At 37.9% G+C, this 18,954-nt stretch overlaps 1 long non-coding RNA gene across 2 annotated transcripts in view; it reads right to left on the bottom strand.

The window, feature by feature from the left end:
- The window catches only part of LOC140509612 (uncharacterized), a 98,318-nt gene that overhangs the window by 72,964 nt on the left and 6,400 nt on the right, over nt 1-18,954 (bottom strand). For both annotated transcript variants that reach the window (XR_011968841.1, XR_011968842.1), the window contains exon 5: nt 6,491-6,666. This is a non-coding gene — a long non-coding RNA (uncharacterized lncRNA). The remainder of the gene's footprint in view (nt 1-6,490; nt 6,667-18,954) is intronic.

Raw genomic sequence — 18,954 nt, forward strand, 5'->3', positions numbered from 1 at the left:
TGTTTGTCCCAATCACTTTTTTCTCATCCATCTTTGTTTCTCATTCATAATTCCTCCTTTTTGATACATTGCAGCCTATTCATTAACCATGCCCTTAACTAGGGCTAAAAAAAATAGAGAATTATAGATATAATTATAATCAGCTAATAACCATACCCCAACACCATCATCCCTAAATCTTTATAATGACCCCCCAAAAAAGAAGGTATAGGGATTTCTTGATTAGCCTAGTATTCTCATCAGCAAACATTTGTTAAGTATCCACTATATGCAAAGTTTTGAGAGTAATGCCAGATTTAGATAGGATTCTGTCCCTGCTGTCCTAGAACTTATGGTATATTAGGAAAGGAGCACTGATCAACTAAACAGTGACCAAAAAAATACTGATGATAAGATACAGACATATCTTTAACAGTGGTTCTTAACCTGAATCCAGGTTTGTGTTTTTTTTAAATATTCTAAAACTATTCTAATACAAATGGCTTCATTTGTAATCTGATGTATTTTATTTTATGAATTTAAAATGTTATTTTGATAAGTGTTCCATAACCTTCTCCAGACTGCCAAAGGGGCCCATGACACACCCCCCCCCCCCCCCCACACACACACACACAAAAGTTAAGACCTTTGGTTTATCAAAAAGACCAGCTTTTTCCCAATATAGAAACCATGTCAGAGAAGAAATGAGAAAGAATACGAGTGGGAAAAAAATGAGAGACATCATTTAAAGTGGCAATATAGGTATTAGAAAAGAAGAGATTAGCTTTAATGCTAAGGGATGGGGACAGTAGAAACGAAGCTGTCCACACCTCAGTGTATTGGTTTCAGATTTGCCACCAACCAGTCATATGACATGAGGCAAGTTTTAAGTTCTAAAACATTTCATCTCTATGGATCTCTATTCTCTCTCCTGTAAAAGTTGAGGCTTCATGGCAGGATCTCAAAGGTATCAAGCAGCTCTAAAATCATACAGTGTTCAGTTTATAATAAGGAGTGAGAGAGATTTACCATAATAACAAAAAGCTAGAAACATGCTATTTGCCCAACATTTTGGGGAATGGCTAATAAATTGTGATATGTGACTTCAATATAATATGACACCATAAGGAATTACAAATATAAAGAATTCAGAGAAACATGGGAAGACTTGTATATGCTGATGTATAGTAAATAAATCAGGACCAAAGTGAAGTTGTACATAATAATTAATGTAATTTAAATGATGAGAACAATAAAAGGCAACCAAATTCAGGTCAAATAATACAAAATCAAAGTTGGTTCAAGATTGCCGACATTAAAATAAACTTTGTCCTATGTTTGGAAATGCTAAAAAAAAGTGCTAAGCTTATATGTATTATCAGTCATAATTGTTATATTAAAGTATTTTTATAAGAAGGTAATGGAAGAGGGGAAAGGCAATTATTGGGAAGTAATTGATGTAGCAAAGTAAAATGTAGAAATAAAAAAGTAATATTAAATTTTTGGATAAAAAGGGAGAGAGCAAAATGGAGAGTATAATACATGATGAAATGTTCCCTGTCTATATCATACTAGGAATTCCTCTCCAGGTGAAGTCATTCACTCCATTATGAAAATCTCTTGAGGTCAAAGCTCCCATGTCAATCAGCAGGGGAACTAAGGCCATGAGTAGCTGCTGCATTTCTAGCCTGGACGAAGCAGGGAGATTTCAGGGTCTATCCTTTCTCCCCCAATCCACCCTCTCAAAAAAAGGCACAGAGATGGGAGATAGAGTAATGTATATGAGGAAGGACAAGTATGCCTGTAAGATTAGACCACAGAGTACATGGGAGGGAGTTCTATGTAAGAAAACTGGAAAAGTGGAAAGGTGTCATCTTGTGAGTAGTTTTAAACACTAGCATCAGAACACAGTTAGAGTATTACCAAGACTTATGGATGCCACATTTTAGAAAGGACATCAATAAACTGGAAATTGTCCAGAAGGAGGCAGTAACCATGGTAACACCTAATAAAATAGAGAAACTCAAAAAATGGAACAAGCTGCCTTGAGAGGTTTGGTTTCCCTCGAAATGGAATGCTTCAAATAGACCCCGAGGGACCCCTGTTCAAGCATGTTGTAGAGATCTATTCATCTAAGGGTTGCACTAGATGGTCTACCAGGCCCTCCCCACTTGGAGGTTCCATGATTGTATGAAGGTTTGCCTTTGGGCAGCCTTAGCCTCTCCTGCCTTCATGCTTCCTTCATCCTATACACTTTCTTTAAGCTCTAATGTACTATGATACCTTTCCCCACTGCTACCTCCAAAGCTCAAAGGTGGTTGTCTAAGGCTCTCCTTGCTTTCCAGGTCAATGTAACCAGTCATCTATTCTGCTACCTTGTGAAACTGGTTCTGCCCATATAGATACGTGAGAAATTGTCAGTCTACATTTGTCAAGATAATGTAAGTAATCATACAGTGACTTGATTAAGATCTCAAAGGCTACCAGGGTCAGAAAGAGGAACCTGTAAAACCCAAACACCTTGGTTCATGGAATCATAGATTTAGAGCTGAAGGTACGTTAAAAGCCATTGAATCCAACTTCCACATTTTCCAGATAAGGGAACTGAGACTCAAAGAAGTGTAAAAGACTTGCCCAGTGTGAAAGGGAAGTGAATGTCTGAGGCAGGATTTGAACTGAGGTTTTTCCTGATTCCAAGTTCAAAGCCCTATTCACTGAACCATTCTGTGTCCTCAAAAAAAAAGAAAAAGAAAAATTAAGAACTCTACCCCTCAACAAATAAACTGTGTCTTTTTGCTGTATTGAAGTGAGAGTGAAGAGTTAATGAACTATTGGTATGATGGTCTTTCCCCCTTCTCCTTGTTGGCAAAGGCAGTCCAGCTGTGGCAAAGCTCAGTGCCTCCGTGGGTGGGGAGGAGCGAGGCAAGGACTTAGTATCTGTTGGCAGTTCAGTTGCAAGGGGCTCCAAAAGGGCCTTCCAAAGCCCAGCGTAATGCAGTACACCTGATTCATGTCCAGACAAGAGAGAAAAACATGAAATTCTGACTGGGAAAGAAATGATGTAGCTTTCTTTTCTAATACTTACATTGATTTACAAAAGGTTAAATTTAAGAAAACTGACATTTCAAAAGGCCACCGTAAACCTAAAGTTTCATTTTGTAACCCTCCAAAAAATCTTTCCATGTATCTTTAAAACTCTACATGATGCACACAAGCAAAAGATACCGGCTTTGCATTATTTCTCATTACTTACTCCTTCTTTTCATCTCAGTGTAAAGAAAGATCATTTCACAATGATTACACAGTTATACACCCGGCCTCCTGTTTCAGGATCTAAAAGTTCTGTGTCTGTGAAGCGGGAGTAAACTAATAAAGTCAGATAAGATCTCCATTTTACAAATGGAAAAGTTGAAAGGAACTCTTTGTTAGGCAAGCCTATGTTAACCTAGTTTCAGCTGCAATATACTGAAGCAATCTCTTTACATAGATCACTCTACTGGAGAAAGCCAACTCAGCCAGCAAGTTCTAGGAATTCCCCTCCTCCCTGAAACCTATTCTGGGACATCCCTCCCCTTCTCCTTCTACCTATTACTTCCTGGAACCATCCTGTCCACATTTTATACCTTTGTCATCAACAGAGTTAGAATGGACTTTGTAGGACCTTGTATATCCAACTCCCTCTTTTTACACATGAGAAAATGAAGGATCGTACAGTTAATAAGCTTCTAAACAGGACTTGAACTCAGTTCTTTCTTACCCTGAGTCCACTTCCCTGTATACTATATCATTCTCTGTCTCTCATTCTGACATCTTTACAAAGTATAATTTCCCGAAATTTATCTTTTTATTTCTTCATATTTTGCAGCGAGAACAATCATTTTGGAGTTATATCACCAAGCTTTGTCCTTCAATCCTACCTATCACCTTCATTTATAGAGATCTCAAATCTTCTTCAAGATGCATTTTTTAAAATTTTTGATCAATTACTTATTCTTTTCCTTCCGCAGTTTCTCCTTCCACCTGGATACATATTCTTCATGAGAGAATTTTTCCACCAAATGGTTTAAACTGTCAAGGTTTATTTTTCATTTTCCTTTCTTCCTAAATTGATTTTCATTTTATTTTTATAAAATAGGAGACTCCATTTCTTTTGTCAACTTATAAAATAAACTGAAGATTCTAACATCAAATCCATTTTTGCTCCGAGGAATCCTGATCATATTATTTTCTTTCCTTCTGGATCCTTTAACCCATTAACTTTCATTCATGGATTGGAGTCTTTTAAAAATTACATGTACTCATTTCTTCAGTCATTCTTTTCTCTTTTTTTTTTTTTTTGAGGTAGATTAGGAATTGAGCACAATTGATCTGCATGACAATGTAAGCTGCTGACAACAATTAAGAAGCCACTTTGTGCTTTTTTCTACCTCTTTTCTTCTGACACTGATTTTAGAAGCCTCTCCTCATCTCTTATTTCTGCTTCTGCACCCCTCCTTCTTTGTTCCCCCAACTATTCTAGACAGACACAAGGAAAAATCTTTTTCTTCTTATTAAAGAGCTTTCCTAAGAAACTAAGGGGGTGAGATTGAAATTCACAAAAACAGAGATTTGACAAAATGTACAGTTCATGTTTATGATTCTAACTTAACTTATATCTAAGCATGAATCCAGCTGGCTGGTGAAATAGGCCTGGACTCCTTGCCTGGCCTCAACGTGCCTCTGAACATCACAATCAGAATTCCCCCTTTTTAGGCCTTCATCATTTTCCCTCTCCTTTTGCTCCTTTCCTTTCCAAGAAGGACCTCTGCTTGGGAGGTAGCTCAATGGTACCGTGAAAAGAGCCCTGAACCTGGAGTCAGGGAGACTTTCAATTCCTGCCTCTGACGCTTATTAGTTATGAGAGCTTGGGAAGGTATTTAATATATTAGCCTTAGTTTCCTCATCTGTAAAATGGGGATAATATACCAACCTCCTACAGTTGTTTTTGAGCTTTTGAGATATTTATACGGTGTTTCTAAACCTTTGTAAATATTAAACCTATATAAATTCTAGTTATTTATGATGGTGGTGGTGGTAGTGGTAATGACAGTGATTTCCTCTTTCCAGACGACAATAGCCTGTTTAGTGGCTAGAAGGTCATCCCGAATTACAGAAAGAAATCTTTCTGTCAACCCCTCCATCAGACTCATGGGTAGATATGCATAGAGACACTTCCATCTCAAACAACATGGCATTTTCCCATACCTTTTTGAAAATTCTCCCATAGATCTCTCATTAGAGTTTCATCTGAAGAGCATCAGGGGTTCTTGGTACTTATGATGGTACCTAAGACTTTAATACTGAACCTTCCCTTCCTTTATTAAACACAGCTAACCTGTATTCCTTCTAATGATAACTCTATCTGTTCCTTTGGGACCAATTTATTTTTTGACATGACTGAAGTGTCTCTATTATGCTACACAATCACTCTTCCCACACCCAAGACTTCAAGGTAGAAAAGGTGAAATAAGGGTGTGGAATAGGGATTGTGCAATGTTTTAAGAGGAGAAAATTAGAAGGAAGTTGGATTCTGCATCAATATAATACTTTAAGGAAGGTCAACCAAAGGGAAGTAAGATCATTTCAGGAGCTCTTAAAAAGAAGTGCATGCCATTCTGGTATTCTATTTTATCTTTCCCCTCTTCTTTAAGCATCATTTGTGAAAATTCTTCAGTGCATCCTAGTGCCGTATGATGTCCTTTTCCCCCGTACTCCACTCCTATCCTCAACACTCAGTTCTAAAACCCAAAGAAAAGACTCAGTAGCATATTGTCTTCCACTCTTCTCTGAATCCAATAATCTAGAGGGAACTTGCCTGCATGAATGAGAGAACCTAAGGACTGGAGAGGCCAGGAGTGAGCCATGTTTTCATACATCAGTCAGCTAAATGAATTACACTTTACAAGAGCTGTGAGGACTCCAATTGCAAATCTTTCAGACTTCACAGCTATAAATTTTCCCTGCTCCTATTAATAAAATATAATAGCAATTCTGAAAATAATGGCCTATTATCTAAAGTCCCAGAATGACAGGACAATCTAAGGGAACATGAATTATAGGGCTAGAGAAGTAGGAAAACGTCTGCTTCTTGCAGGGCAGCACTAGAAACATATGGCAAATCAAAGGGATAATATACAGTCCAACAACCTGTTAATAAAATTACTTATAAAATAGTAACAAGTTGCAGCAAAGGGTCACTTATTTGCATAGATAGCATCAGATGAAAGCTGTTCTCATAAAACTGGTAGACACTTAATGTTATAACCCAAACTCTCAGCAGACTGGATCTACTATACTACAACATTATTTTCTCTCTTCTTTCTTCCTCCCCCACTGGAAAGAATATTTGGGGGGATAGGGGATGCTGATTTATTAGCTATGGAGATAGAATCATTATTTTTCTTTCAGTTAGGAATAGAAAAATCAGTGTTTAGACATGTTGACCTTTAAACCTACTTAACTTGGGACCTACCAAGGTTTGTGGGATCCGGATGATGACTGAATCCTTTCTAGGATGTTGGATTGGGAATGACGTGGGGTACAGCCAAAAAATATGCAAGTCATGGTCAGAATCTCGGTGGAAACAGACCAAAGTCAAATACAGGGCAATAAGTTATGGAGCTCAATTCAAGACATGTGATCTGGAGTCTGAAACAAACAAAATAAAAATCAGTCATGCTAAGTATGAGAGGGGCCTACCAAGAAGCAAGGCTCCAAGTTCAGGATAATTTAATCTGGTAGCAGGCAAGTACATTGCACTGCAAATCAAGCTAGATGAAGTCATCCCCATTTGCCATAGTCATGTTTTCTATGGGCATCTGCAACCAACTTCATCCTCCAGTTTTTGCTGGAGTTCCTTGACCTAGAAAGCTCCCACTGCTCTCATTGTTTTTCATTGATCTCATGTTGCATTAGATTGTAACTATCTTTAATGACAAAAAGTGAAGTCTTTGAGAACTAAGAAAAAAAAGTTTGGTGACTCTCTCCATGAGACACCAAACAAATGTAATGGGAGAGTTTTGCAACATAATCCCTGCTTTATAAAATGCAAGGCCCCTAAAGCATGGAACTTGGACAAGGGAAAGTTTGAATGGACACCAACTGTGCATTAAATTAGCATTACACTTTTGGAAGACTTGTGGAATAAGACAAAATTTTGGAGATGGGATAGGTCCAGGACTGAGGGTTTATTTCAGGCTACTACTAAAAATTTAGGGTAAATGCATCCTTCGCAAAATGGCCAAAGTGATATACAAGTTGCTAATTCATGGCCCTTCTGAAAACTTCTCAGAGGACTGGTTTTGTTGTAGAATAATTAGGATACTGCTTAGTGAAAGTTAACAACTTTTTTTATACCAGTCATCCACCCAAAGATATCCAAAACTGATTGTAAGTTCAACAACTGAACTCAATAAGCATATATTAAATGTTGACTATGAACAAAGTACCATGCTTAAGAAATGGGAATGCAAAGTAAAAAGAAAAAAGACTCTTCTTTTTAAAGATGCTTCACTTTCTTAGACCATCAGGTGTCCAAAATTTGCAGGAGGGAGTTAAGTGGGTCATTCTAACTTGGTATTTGCATCTCAAATATTTCTTTTCCTCACTCCCCCAAAATAGACCCAATCAAATAAGATCATGGTGGTGGTTACCAAACAGCTTGCCAAAACAAGAGCATTCCATCCTTCAAATAGTTTCTGCATGGAACATAAAATTTGCTTCATGGTTAATCGAAACCTTCTTTATGGAAAGAGAGCCAACAACAAACGGTAGGATTAGCTATACAGATCACTAACTATTTGAGACGCAGGACATTCATAGATTTCATTGAATCCAAACCTAAAAGAGACCTCAGAGCTAATCTATTACATGGGTACTTAAGTAGGAATCTTTACTACATCCTTGAAAAATGTCCATTAGCACTCGAGGCAAAATGCCTTCCACATTCAGAGAAAGAACTGTGGAACTGCATCGCAGAATGAAGCAGATAATTTTGTCTTGTTATGTTTTGTATTGTTTTATGGCTTCTCCCATTCATTATAATTCTTCTGTGCAACATGACTAAGGTGAAAATGTATTTAATAAGAATGTATGTGTAGAACCTACATAAGATTGCATGCCATCTTGGGCAGGGAGTGGGGAAAGAGAGGGGAAAAGAAGGGGATGGAAGGGAAAAAAATCTAAGATATATGGAAATGATTGTAGAAAACTGAAAACAAATAAACTAATTTTTTAAAAATGTCCTTTAGCCTCACCTTGAAGACCTTTATGATAGAGAATTCACTTCCTTACCTATCCTACTTTGGGACAGCTCTGTTAGGAATATTTTCATTCTATCAAGCTGAAATATGACCTTCTACTCTTTGTTCCTTTTTCAGGTGTCTAGGGCCAAATCAAACGAAATTTACCTCTTTGCAATTCCCACCCATTGCTCCTAGTTTGAGCCCCAAGGCCAAGAAGACACTTAATCCCTTACCCTTGTAAGAACACTTCAAATACTTCACGTTATCTCCCCTAAATCTTCTTTTTCACACTAAACACCTCCAATTCCTAGAGCCAAGTCTCATACTTTCTGACCCCAGAATCCCTTTACCATCCTAGCTGCCCTCCTCTGGAGAGATTCCAGCTTATCCATTTCCTTCCTAAAATGTAGCATGCAGAACTGTCCATAACACTTCCGAAATGGTCTGGCCAAGGCAGATCTGGTACAGTGAAACAATCACCTCTATCCCTGTCACCTGATTACGGCTATACTTCTAAACACAGCCTAAGACAGCATTCTCTTTCAACTAAAACTACTGACCTTGTTTCAGGTAAACTATTATCTAACAATATCTCCCTCATATTTTACTTGTGAAGTTGATTTTTTTACTAAGTATAAGACTTTGTTCTCACCATTAAATTGTACTTTATTCAATTTGGCCCATCATCGTAGCGTATCAAGATCTTTTGGGATCTTCGCCCAGTCACTGACTACATAGATATCCTTTCCAGACTGGTGTTCTTTTAAAATGTGATAAATAGGCCATCTGTGCCCTAGTCTAAATTATTGGGTTTTTTTAAATGTAATCAGCAGAGGCCTGAGCAATAATCTCCGAGGAATTCCATTAGAAGCTTCCTTCTAAACTGAGGGGATGCCCATCAACTGGAGAACAGCTGAACAAGTTGTGGTACATAATTGTAATGGAATATTATTGTGCTATAAGAAATGAAGAGCTGATGATTTCAGAAAAATCTGGAAAGACTTACATGAACTGATGCAGAGGAAGGGCAGAACCAGGAGAACACTGTACACAGTAACGGTAATATCGTTAAGATGAGCAACTCAAATGGCATAGCTGTTCTCAGCAACACAATGATACAAGACAATCCCAAGGGACTAGTGATGAAAAATGTTATCTGTCTTCAGAGAAAGAGCTGATAGCACCTGAATAGAGACCCAAAGCAAACTATTTTTCCCTTTCTTTTTTTTAGTTCAAGTTTTCTTCCACAAAATGACTAATAATGGAAATATGTTTTACATAATTGCACATGTATAACCTATATCAGATTGATTACTGTCTCAGGGCAAGAGGTAGGGAGAGAGGGAAGGAGGGATAGAATTTGACATTTTAACTTTAAAAAAAGAATGTTAAAAATTGTGTTTACATGTATTTGGGGGAAATAAAGTATTATAAGAAGAAAGGAAGGAAAAATGAAAGGATGGAAGGAAGAATGGATGGGTGGTCAAAAGGAGGGAAGAGAGAAAGAAAGGGAAGAAGGAAGAAAGGAAGGAAGGATGGAAGGAAGGAAGGAAGGAAGGAAGGAAGGAAGGAAGGAAGGAAGGAAGGAAGGAAGGAAGGAAAGAAGGAAGGAAGAGAGGGAGGGAGGGAGGGAGGGAGGAAACAAAGAAAGAAAAAAACAAAGAAAGAAAGAAACTTCCTTCCAGGGTGACACTGAATTATGAAAGACTATTCTTTAGGTCCAATCATTCAAACCAGTTCCAATTCCAACCAATTGTAGCATCACTTAGCCCATATCTTTCCATCTTGTCCACAAGGACAACATGAGAGATTGTGTTAAAATGTAGGCAAACAATATCCACAACATTCTCCTGATTTACCAATCTAATTATCTCATTGAAAAAAAGAGATTAATTTAGCCTGGTTTAGCTTCTCCTTGATGAAGTTATGATAATTCATTGTGATCATCTTTTCTTTTTCTATATATCCACTAATCATTCCTTTAATAATATGTTCCATAATGTTGCAAGGATTTAAAGTCAAGCTGACTAGACTATAGCTCACAGACGTTTCCTTCTTCCCTCTTCCTTTTTAATTTTTTTTTTATTTTTTGCAAATCAAGACATTTATCCTTTGTACTTATCACAGTTTCCATAATCTTTCAAAGCCCATTATCAGTGGCAATCACATCTGCCTTGGATGCAGTTGTGAACCTGGTGATTTGTATTCATCAAAGCTGATAACTATGCTTTTACTTTCTCCTTACTTATCTTGGCTATCACCTTCTTTAGGTAATTTTTGTTCTTACCTTTCCATTCCAAAGATCCTTCCCCTTGACAGTGAAAGCCAAAACAAAATAAAAACTGCATAGTTCTATCTTCTCTGCAAGATCTGTCATCATTCCACCTACCCCAAGCCAATGACCCCATCACTAGTTTTCTCTTCTTATACTCTAAACCAAACTTATCTTCCCCCCAAATCCATCAATCTTTCCAACTCTCCTGTTTCTATCACGAGCATCACCTCCATTCCAGTCACCCAAGTCATCCTCAGCTTCTCTCTCCCTCATCCCACATATTCAGTGAGCTGCTAATACTTGTTGATTCTATCTCCACAACCTCTCTTACATCCCTTCCTTTCTCTCCACTCACATGGCCATCATGATGTCAACCACAGAGGATTGGAATAACATCCAGTTAAAGCAAGGGAATCAATTTCTCCCCATTACAATTTTTTCTCCACACTCTTGACAGAAATAATGTTCCTTTTTGTCAACTTTAATATAAGGAGCATGTGATTATAATAGAATATGCTTGTCTTTTAAAAAAGATGCTGAAAAGGTATAGCAAGCAGGGAAGATTTATGTGAACTGATGTTTAATGAAATAAGCAGAACAAGAATATTGTAGACAATAAAAACATAGCAAAGAGAAACAACTGCAAAAGACTTAAGAACTTAATCAATGCTATGCCCAACCAGTATTCCAGAGGACTAATGATAAAGTATGCTACCCACCTCCTAAAAGTGGTAACTTTTAACTCAAGGTGCTGAATGAAACATATATTCTTGCATAGAGCCAAGGTGGGAATTTTATTTGCTTCATTGGGCATATTTGTTAACAAGAGTTTGGTTTTGTTTCTAGTTGTTATTTTTTTTTAAATTTGAACAAGGGGCTAGGAAGAAGAAAAATAGATTTAAATTGAAAATATCAATTTAAATCTTAAAAAATAAAATGATATTCCTAAAGCACAGGTCTGATTACAGATCACTACCTTGCTTAAGAAGCTCTAGTGACTCTCTATTAACTCTAGGATCAAATACAAATTCCTATGCTATTTGGAATCCTTTACAACCTGACTCCTGCCTATCTTTTCTCATCATTTTATATAGCATGTACACTCTATGCCCTATTGGACAAACTGGCCTTCTTGTCATTTCTGTATATAAAACACTGCATCTCCTATCCACATGCCTTTACATAGGCTATTCTCAGTGTCTGGAATACAGACTCTACTCATCTCTGCTTCTTGGAATCTCTGCCATACTTCAACGGTCAACTCATTTGTCACTTCCCTTATCAGGCTTTTCCCAATGATCGTGATGCTACTGCCTATCCCACTACCAAAATGACATTATTTTAACTTTACATATACTTAATCATAGCACGTTGTCTCCTCCCTCACAATCCAAGGAATAGAATGTAAGTTCCTTAAAAGCAGGTACTACTTCACTTAGGTCTGTATAGCCTCAGCACTTAGCACATGCCTACCACATAGTAGCTAATGAAAGCTTACTGATTCCCTATATAGCTAAAAAATAAATAAATAAAAACAAGAAAGCCTTTTCTGTCGATGAGTGTCCTGTGAACCCACATTATTATTAAACAATTCCCCCTGTTTCTCCTCATCAGAAATGTTTCTCTTTATAGCTTCAGAATTTCGTGGTTGAGAGCTTCACGTCTTTCCTGGATTCATTTCAGGAGGGATATAAAAACTATCTTCAAGTATGTAGCCTTTTATTATATAGAACAGGCATTTATAAGTATGCTTGCTGGGCCTAGAGGGTAGAATTAGGAAAAATGGAAAGTGGAAAGGCAGATTCCAACTTGATATGAGAAAAATCATCCTAATAACTTGAGCTGTCCCCTGAAATTAGAATGAACTTTTTAAGGCATGAATTCCCTACCACTGGAGGTCCTCAAAGTCAAAATGGATGACCATTTGTCAAAGATGTTTTTCAGAGACAGGTTTCTGGACACAGAAGGGTTGAACCCTGGAATTCCTTTTAATTTCAGTTCCAGCCTTTGGTGGCATTTGGCTTATGTTAATACCGCATAAGATCAAATTAGCTTTTTCAGCTTCCATGACATACTACTGACTCTTATTGAGCTTCCAGTCCACTAAAATCCCCTGACCTTTTAAAAAAAAAACACAAAATACCATTGTCTAGGACATATCCTCCCTCCCTCATTTGAATTTGTATGACTGCTTTTGTTAGCTCCAATGAGACTTACATCAAACCCTACATTAAATTTTGTAATTAATTGCTCATTGTTCTAGCTTGTTAAGTTATTTTTGGATCCCAATTCTGTCAACCAACATGTTATCTCTCTCTGCCTGCTTCAAGTCATCTGCAAACTCCAGGTGTACCATTTCTACTTCTCCATTCAGGTCAATCATAAAATTTCTTCACAGAATGGGCAAAGGACAGATCCCTGGAATATAGAACCAAATGAGCCTTTCTTTAATATTAAAATCTATTAATCACCACTATTCTGACTTTGTCATTCAATCAGATTCAAATTCATCACCCAGGCCATTTATTTCTATCTTGTGTTGATCACCATCTCGATGTTCATGATTCTCAGATCTGCCTTTCCTGCCCCAATCACTCTACTGACCTCTAATCTTGCATCTTTAACTGCCTTTCAGACATTGTGAATTGGATATCCAGTAGACATCTTATACTCATTATATCCAAAATATAACTTGTTATCTTTCTCCCTAAACCCTACCCCTCTACTACCCACCCTGTTACTATAGAGGGCAACACCATCTTCTCAGTCCCTCAGGCTCACAACCTAGGGATCATCCTTGATTCCTCAATCTCATCCCCCAAATCTAAACTGTTGCCAAGGATTTTTGACTTGACTTCTACAACATCTCTAGATTATGATCCCTTCTGTCCTGTAACAATGCAGGCTTTTATCACATCTCAAGTTTTTGTTGTAATAGTCTGCTGGTGGGTCAGCCTGCCTCAAATCTCTCCTCATTTTAATCCATCTTCATTCAGCCACCAAAGTGATTTTCCTAAAGCACGTGCGCACGCACACGCACACACACACACACACACACACACACACACACACACACACACACACACACACAAAACCTTCCCTACTCAACAAACTCCAATGGCTTCTTTTCACTTCCAGGATTAAATACAAAATCCTCTGTTTGACATTCAAAGCCCTTCATAACCTAATATATACCTTATGTAGTCTTCAATCCAGTGACACTGGCCTCCTGGTTCTTCCAAATAGAAAATGAAAAAGAAAGAAATACTCCAGCTCTCAACTCCAGGCATTTTCTCTGGTTATTTCCCATGCCTGGAATACTTCCTTTTTTCTACTCTGACTGATGATCTCTGATTTCCTTTAAGTCCCAACTAAAATCCCACCTTCTACAGGAAGGCTTCCCTAACACTTCTTAATTCCAGTGCTTTCCATCTTTTAATTATTTTTATTCATCCTATACATAGCTTACTTTGTATATATTTGTTTGTGTGTTCTCCCCTCCATTAGATTGTAAGCTCCTTCAGGACAAGTACTATCTTTCATTTAAGACATGTTGATTGATTGCTTGATTGATTGAGGGCTTTCTTCCTCTTGGATTTTCTACTGGCAACATTTTTCCTAGCTGTTTGATTCTAGAAGCCAATAGGAGACCTTTAAAACAGTAGGGGCCACTCAAATTTCATGGAACTCAGGATGCCCCTAAGCAATTCATACTCTTTCCTCTCCCAGCTCTGCTCTTGACTCTATGAACTTTTCCACTTGACTCCTTTCGCCATTCTGCCCCACCCTTCCCAGGCCTCTTTTGTGTTTTCATTGCCCATTAGAAGGTAAACTCCTTGAGGGTAGGGGCTGTCTTTTTTTTTAACTTGTATCTGTATTCTCTGTGTTTAGCACAGTGCCTAATATATATAAGTGCTTAAAAAATCCTTTATCTATCCCTCTCTTCCTTGAATGTATCAGTCATCTTCCAGGTAGAATGACATCCAAGAACTCTGGTGATGGGAAATTAATTTCTCACAAAGTGGCTTATTCTACTTTTGGACAAGTGTCAGGCATCACATAAATTTTTGAGCTTCTTAGAACCTTAGAAGCCATCTATTCTAATATATTTATTTTCTAAATGAGAGGACCTGAGATCCAAAGAAAGAGAAAAAGTCATTTGCCTAAGGTCACCAAGCTAGTCATTGGCAGAGGTGGGGTTAACACGTTGTTTTCTACTCTCACTCCAATCCTTTTTTAAGAAATGTTTTACTGATACCTTTTCTTAAAATCAAAAGTTTCTTTCAATAGCCCTCTTCCTCCTCCTCCCAGAGAGCCATTCCTTTTTTAAAATGCTATAAAAATATCAAAGACAAATAAAAAAAGAAAAGAAAAAGATGGAAAAACTAACATAAGTGATCAATACATTGAAAAAATCTGAACATTTGTGCAATACATATTTGTGAACCTCCCACCTCTACAAGGGGTGAGGGCTTTTTACCTCTCTTCTTTTGAGCTATATTTGTCCTTTATGATTTTGCAACACTGGGTTTTTTTTGTTCTTCCTATTTCCACTGTTGTAGGAAGGGGGAATATTGTGTTCTTGGTTCTGCTTACTTCATACTGCATCAGTTCATGTAGCTCTTTCTTGGTATTTAGCGTATACATAATTTCTGATAGTACAGTAATATTTTATCACATTCATGCACCACAATTTGTTTAGCCATTTCCTGGCTAATGAGCATCAGTTTTATTTCCAATTCTTTGTTATCTAAACAGAGCTACTGTAAATATTTTAGTGTATATGGGAGCTTATTATCAATCGATCAGCATTTCTTAAGTGTCTACTACATGCCAGGCACTGTGCTAAGCTCTGGGGATACAAAAAAAAAACAGACAGAAGACAGCCCTTTCCCTCAAGAGCTTCCAATCTAATGGGAGGGACAACCTGCAAACAAATATATACAAAGCATGCTACATACAGGACCTAAAAATAGAGAATAATAAAAAAAGGAAAGGGGCTAAAATTAAGAAACATTGCTGAAAGTTTCCAAGAAAAGGTAGGATTTTATTTGGGACTTAAAAGATGCCAGCTTTGGGGAGTAGATAGAACACTGGGCTTGGAGTCAGAAAGGCTGCTCTTCCTGAGTTTAAATCTTGTCTCAGACATTTACTAGCTATGTGACCTGGATAAGTCACTTAACTCTGTTTGCCTCAGTTTTCTCATCTGTAAAATGAGCTTCTACCAGATCTTCCTCCCTTTGCTTTCCTCCTCCTCCTTATGAATTCCAAATTGAGAATGTTTCCCACCATTCTACTCCCATTTCCAGTTCTCCCACCTTCATTCTGTTCCTAGAATGCTCTCTTTGCCCAACTCAATCAAGTTCCCTTCCTTCTATTTCTTCTGGATTAATGAAAAGAGAAGGAAATGGCAAATCACTCCAGTATCTTTGCCAAAAAAAACAGGATCATGAAGAGTTGTACATGACTGCAAGAACTAAGCAAAAACAATAAAGGATTCCAAAGAGGTCAATAGAGGGAGAGCATTCCAGGCATGGGAAACAGCCAAAAAAAAATGCCCAGAGCTGAAAAATGGAATGTCTTATTTCTGGAACAGTAAAGAGACCACTGACACTGAATCTAAGAGTACATGTAGGGGAGTAAGTTATAAGAACAGTGGGAAGGTAGACAGGGTCTAGGTTATGAAGGATTTTGAAAGCCAAACAGAGGATTTTGCATTTAATCATGGAGGCAATAGGAAGTCACTGGAGGTGTGTGTGTGTGTGTGTGTGTGTGTGTGTGTGTGTGTGTGTGTGTATGTGTGTGTGTTTGTGTGTGTGAGTGACAGACAGAGATGGACACAGAGAGACAGAGACATTATTGGATCTGTGCTTCAGAAAAATCATTAGTGGCTGAATAGAGAACAGATTGGAGCAGGGAGGGACCTGAGGCAGCAGACCCCTTAGCAAGCTATTACACTACTCCAGGACAGTGTCAGAGGGAAAAAAGAGGTGTTTTTGAGAAATGTTGCAAAGGTGGAATCTATAGGCCTTGGCAACAGATTGGATGGGGGAGGCAGGGTGGGAAAGGGGTGAAAGATAGTGAGGAATCCAGGATGACTCTTAGGTTGAAAACCTTAAGGCCTGGGAGGATGGTGTTACCCTCTATGGTAATACAGAAGGTAGCAGAGAGGTTTAGGAGGAAATTAACTTTTTTTTGGATATAATGAGTGTAAGATGTCTACTGAACATCCATGTAGCAATGTGTGAAAGGCAGTTGGAGATTTGAGATCAGAGGTCAACACAGGGATTGGGGCAGGAAAGGGAGATCTGAGAGTCATCAGCATAAAGATGGTAATTAAATCACCAAGTATTAGAAGAGGAGAAGAGGGTCCAGGATAGAACCCCAAGGGACACTTACACTTGGAGGGTGTGATCTGGAGAAGGATCCAACAAAGTAGACAGAAAAGAAGCAATCAGACAGATAGCAAGAGAACCAAGAGACAGTGACTTTTGAAAACCCAGAGAGAAAAGAGTATCAAGTTGGAGAAAGCAATCAACAGGGTGAAAAGCTGTAAAGAGGTCAAGGAGAATGAGGACTGAGAAAAGGCTGCTGGGTTCTGCAACTTAGAGATCATTATATGCACTCTCTACATATAGTCACTTATAATAAAAAGAAACTCCTTAATTAACCCTAATTCCTCCTACCTTGGAAGCTAAAGACCGATTACTATATCAGTAAAATGGGTCATGGTTGTGTCCGTGATTCCTATGACTTGATGTTAATTAATCAATTCCTAAAGAAAGTCCCAAAATAACAGGTATCTTCCCTGTGAGCCATGTGCTGTTGCCCAAAAGCAGTTTACATACACAAAGAGAAGGGAGAGAGGGGAGGGGAGAGGAGGAGAGGAGAGGGGAGGGGAAGAAAGGGAAGGGGAGGGGAGTTCTGCAATTTAGTTAATCCACTGGTAACCCAATGTAATCAATTGGCCCTGATGAATCAATTACTGATATATTAAGATACTCTAGCTTCTTTTTTCTGTATAATTAATAATCAGTTTATTAATTAGGCTAGCAAATAATAAATTGTCAATCAGTGGTCTCTCTTGGTAACTAAAGACAGATACTCTAGCTTTTTGAGAATAGTTTATTTCATTTTTGTCTGTGTGCCCAGCATCTTGCACATAGTAGGCACTTAATAAATACTAATTAACTTGTATTGATCCAGAGAAGTCAGTAATTTGTCATGAAACTGACAGAATTATCACCTACAAATTAATGCTTATTCAGAGAGAATAAAAATTTTAAAATACTCTAGTGCTTTAGCCAGGAATAATATTTTAGCAGTAGCATTCCTACATGGTTTTGTGGTCTGAATGTTATAATATGGTTTCACGGGATTTATCAAACCGGGTAGAAGGAGCAATTGTTTCCTGATCCTAAATAAAAGAAGTGAGCTATAAGCTAACACATGAAAGAAAAAGAAAATTATGCCAGTAGTGCCTAATGCCAGAAGGCAGATTATGTAATAAAATTAATAGGGTCTATTTCATGATCACCATTTTAATCAAAAAATGGAATTGCTCCATAGGTAGGGGCTTCAAGGCACGTTCAGGGTGAAAATTGCAACGAGACTGAAAAAGGAGTTAAACCAAACTGAGTCACTCCCATCACTTGAACTTTAAATCACCAGTTACACATTATTACGGCAAGGAAAAGTTCCAGCAGCTTAGCTGTGACACATTTGCCAAAAGAGGAGAAAAATGTTAATAATCTGAGTTAAAATATAGATCATAGTCTAATGAAAGGAGTCCTGCACCTTTCTTCTGGCATGCCACCTAATTTATTCAGTAGTCAGATATAACTTTTATTTAATCAAGAGCTATCTTGTCTAACTTTCAAACTGACAGTTCCTCTGCAGATGAAAATAACTTAATGCATCAAGATGATAGAAATTTTTCTATTTCTTCCACACATTCCTTCACTGCCAACAAAATGCCAGGGGTTTTGCTTTCTTTGCATGTTTTGGAAGGTTTATAAAACTGTAGCAGCCCCAAATTTCATTAGGGCTGTGTAATAACACATCCTGTCCACTGAATAATGATTGCCAGATGTGCAGTCTGTATGTACCATCTGCAAACACCAAGCCACCTGCTCAAGGGTGTCATTTGCATGGGTCTATTGGAAGGAGAACACTCTTAACCCTGAATTTGCCCCCATTCATTGCATTCATCCTGGAACAATTTTATTGGATAATGGTGGGGGGGAGGGATAGAGAAGAGAATTTTAGCTAGAGTTCTCTCCTATTATTTTCTCCCTGTTCCCTGGATTGCTACACACCTACACACACACACACACACACATACACACACACACACACACACACACACACACACACACACACACACACACCACTCACTAGCTTTTCCAAGCTGGCAGA

This window comes from Notamacropus eugenii, chromosome 1, assembly GCF_028372415.1.
Source record: "Notamacropus eugenii isolate mMacEug1 chromosome 1, mMacEug1.pri_v2, whole genome shotgun sequence".
In the NCBI taxonomy this organism is placed as follows: Eukaryota; Metazoa; Chordata; class Mammalia; order Diprotodontia; family Macropodidae; genus Notamacropus; species Notamacropus eugenii.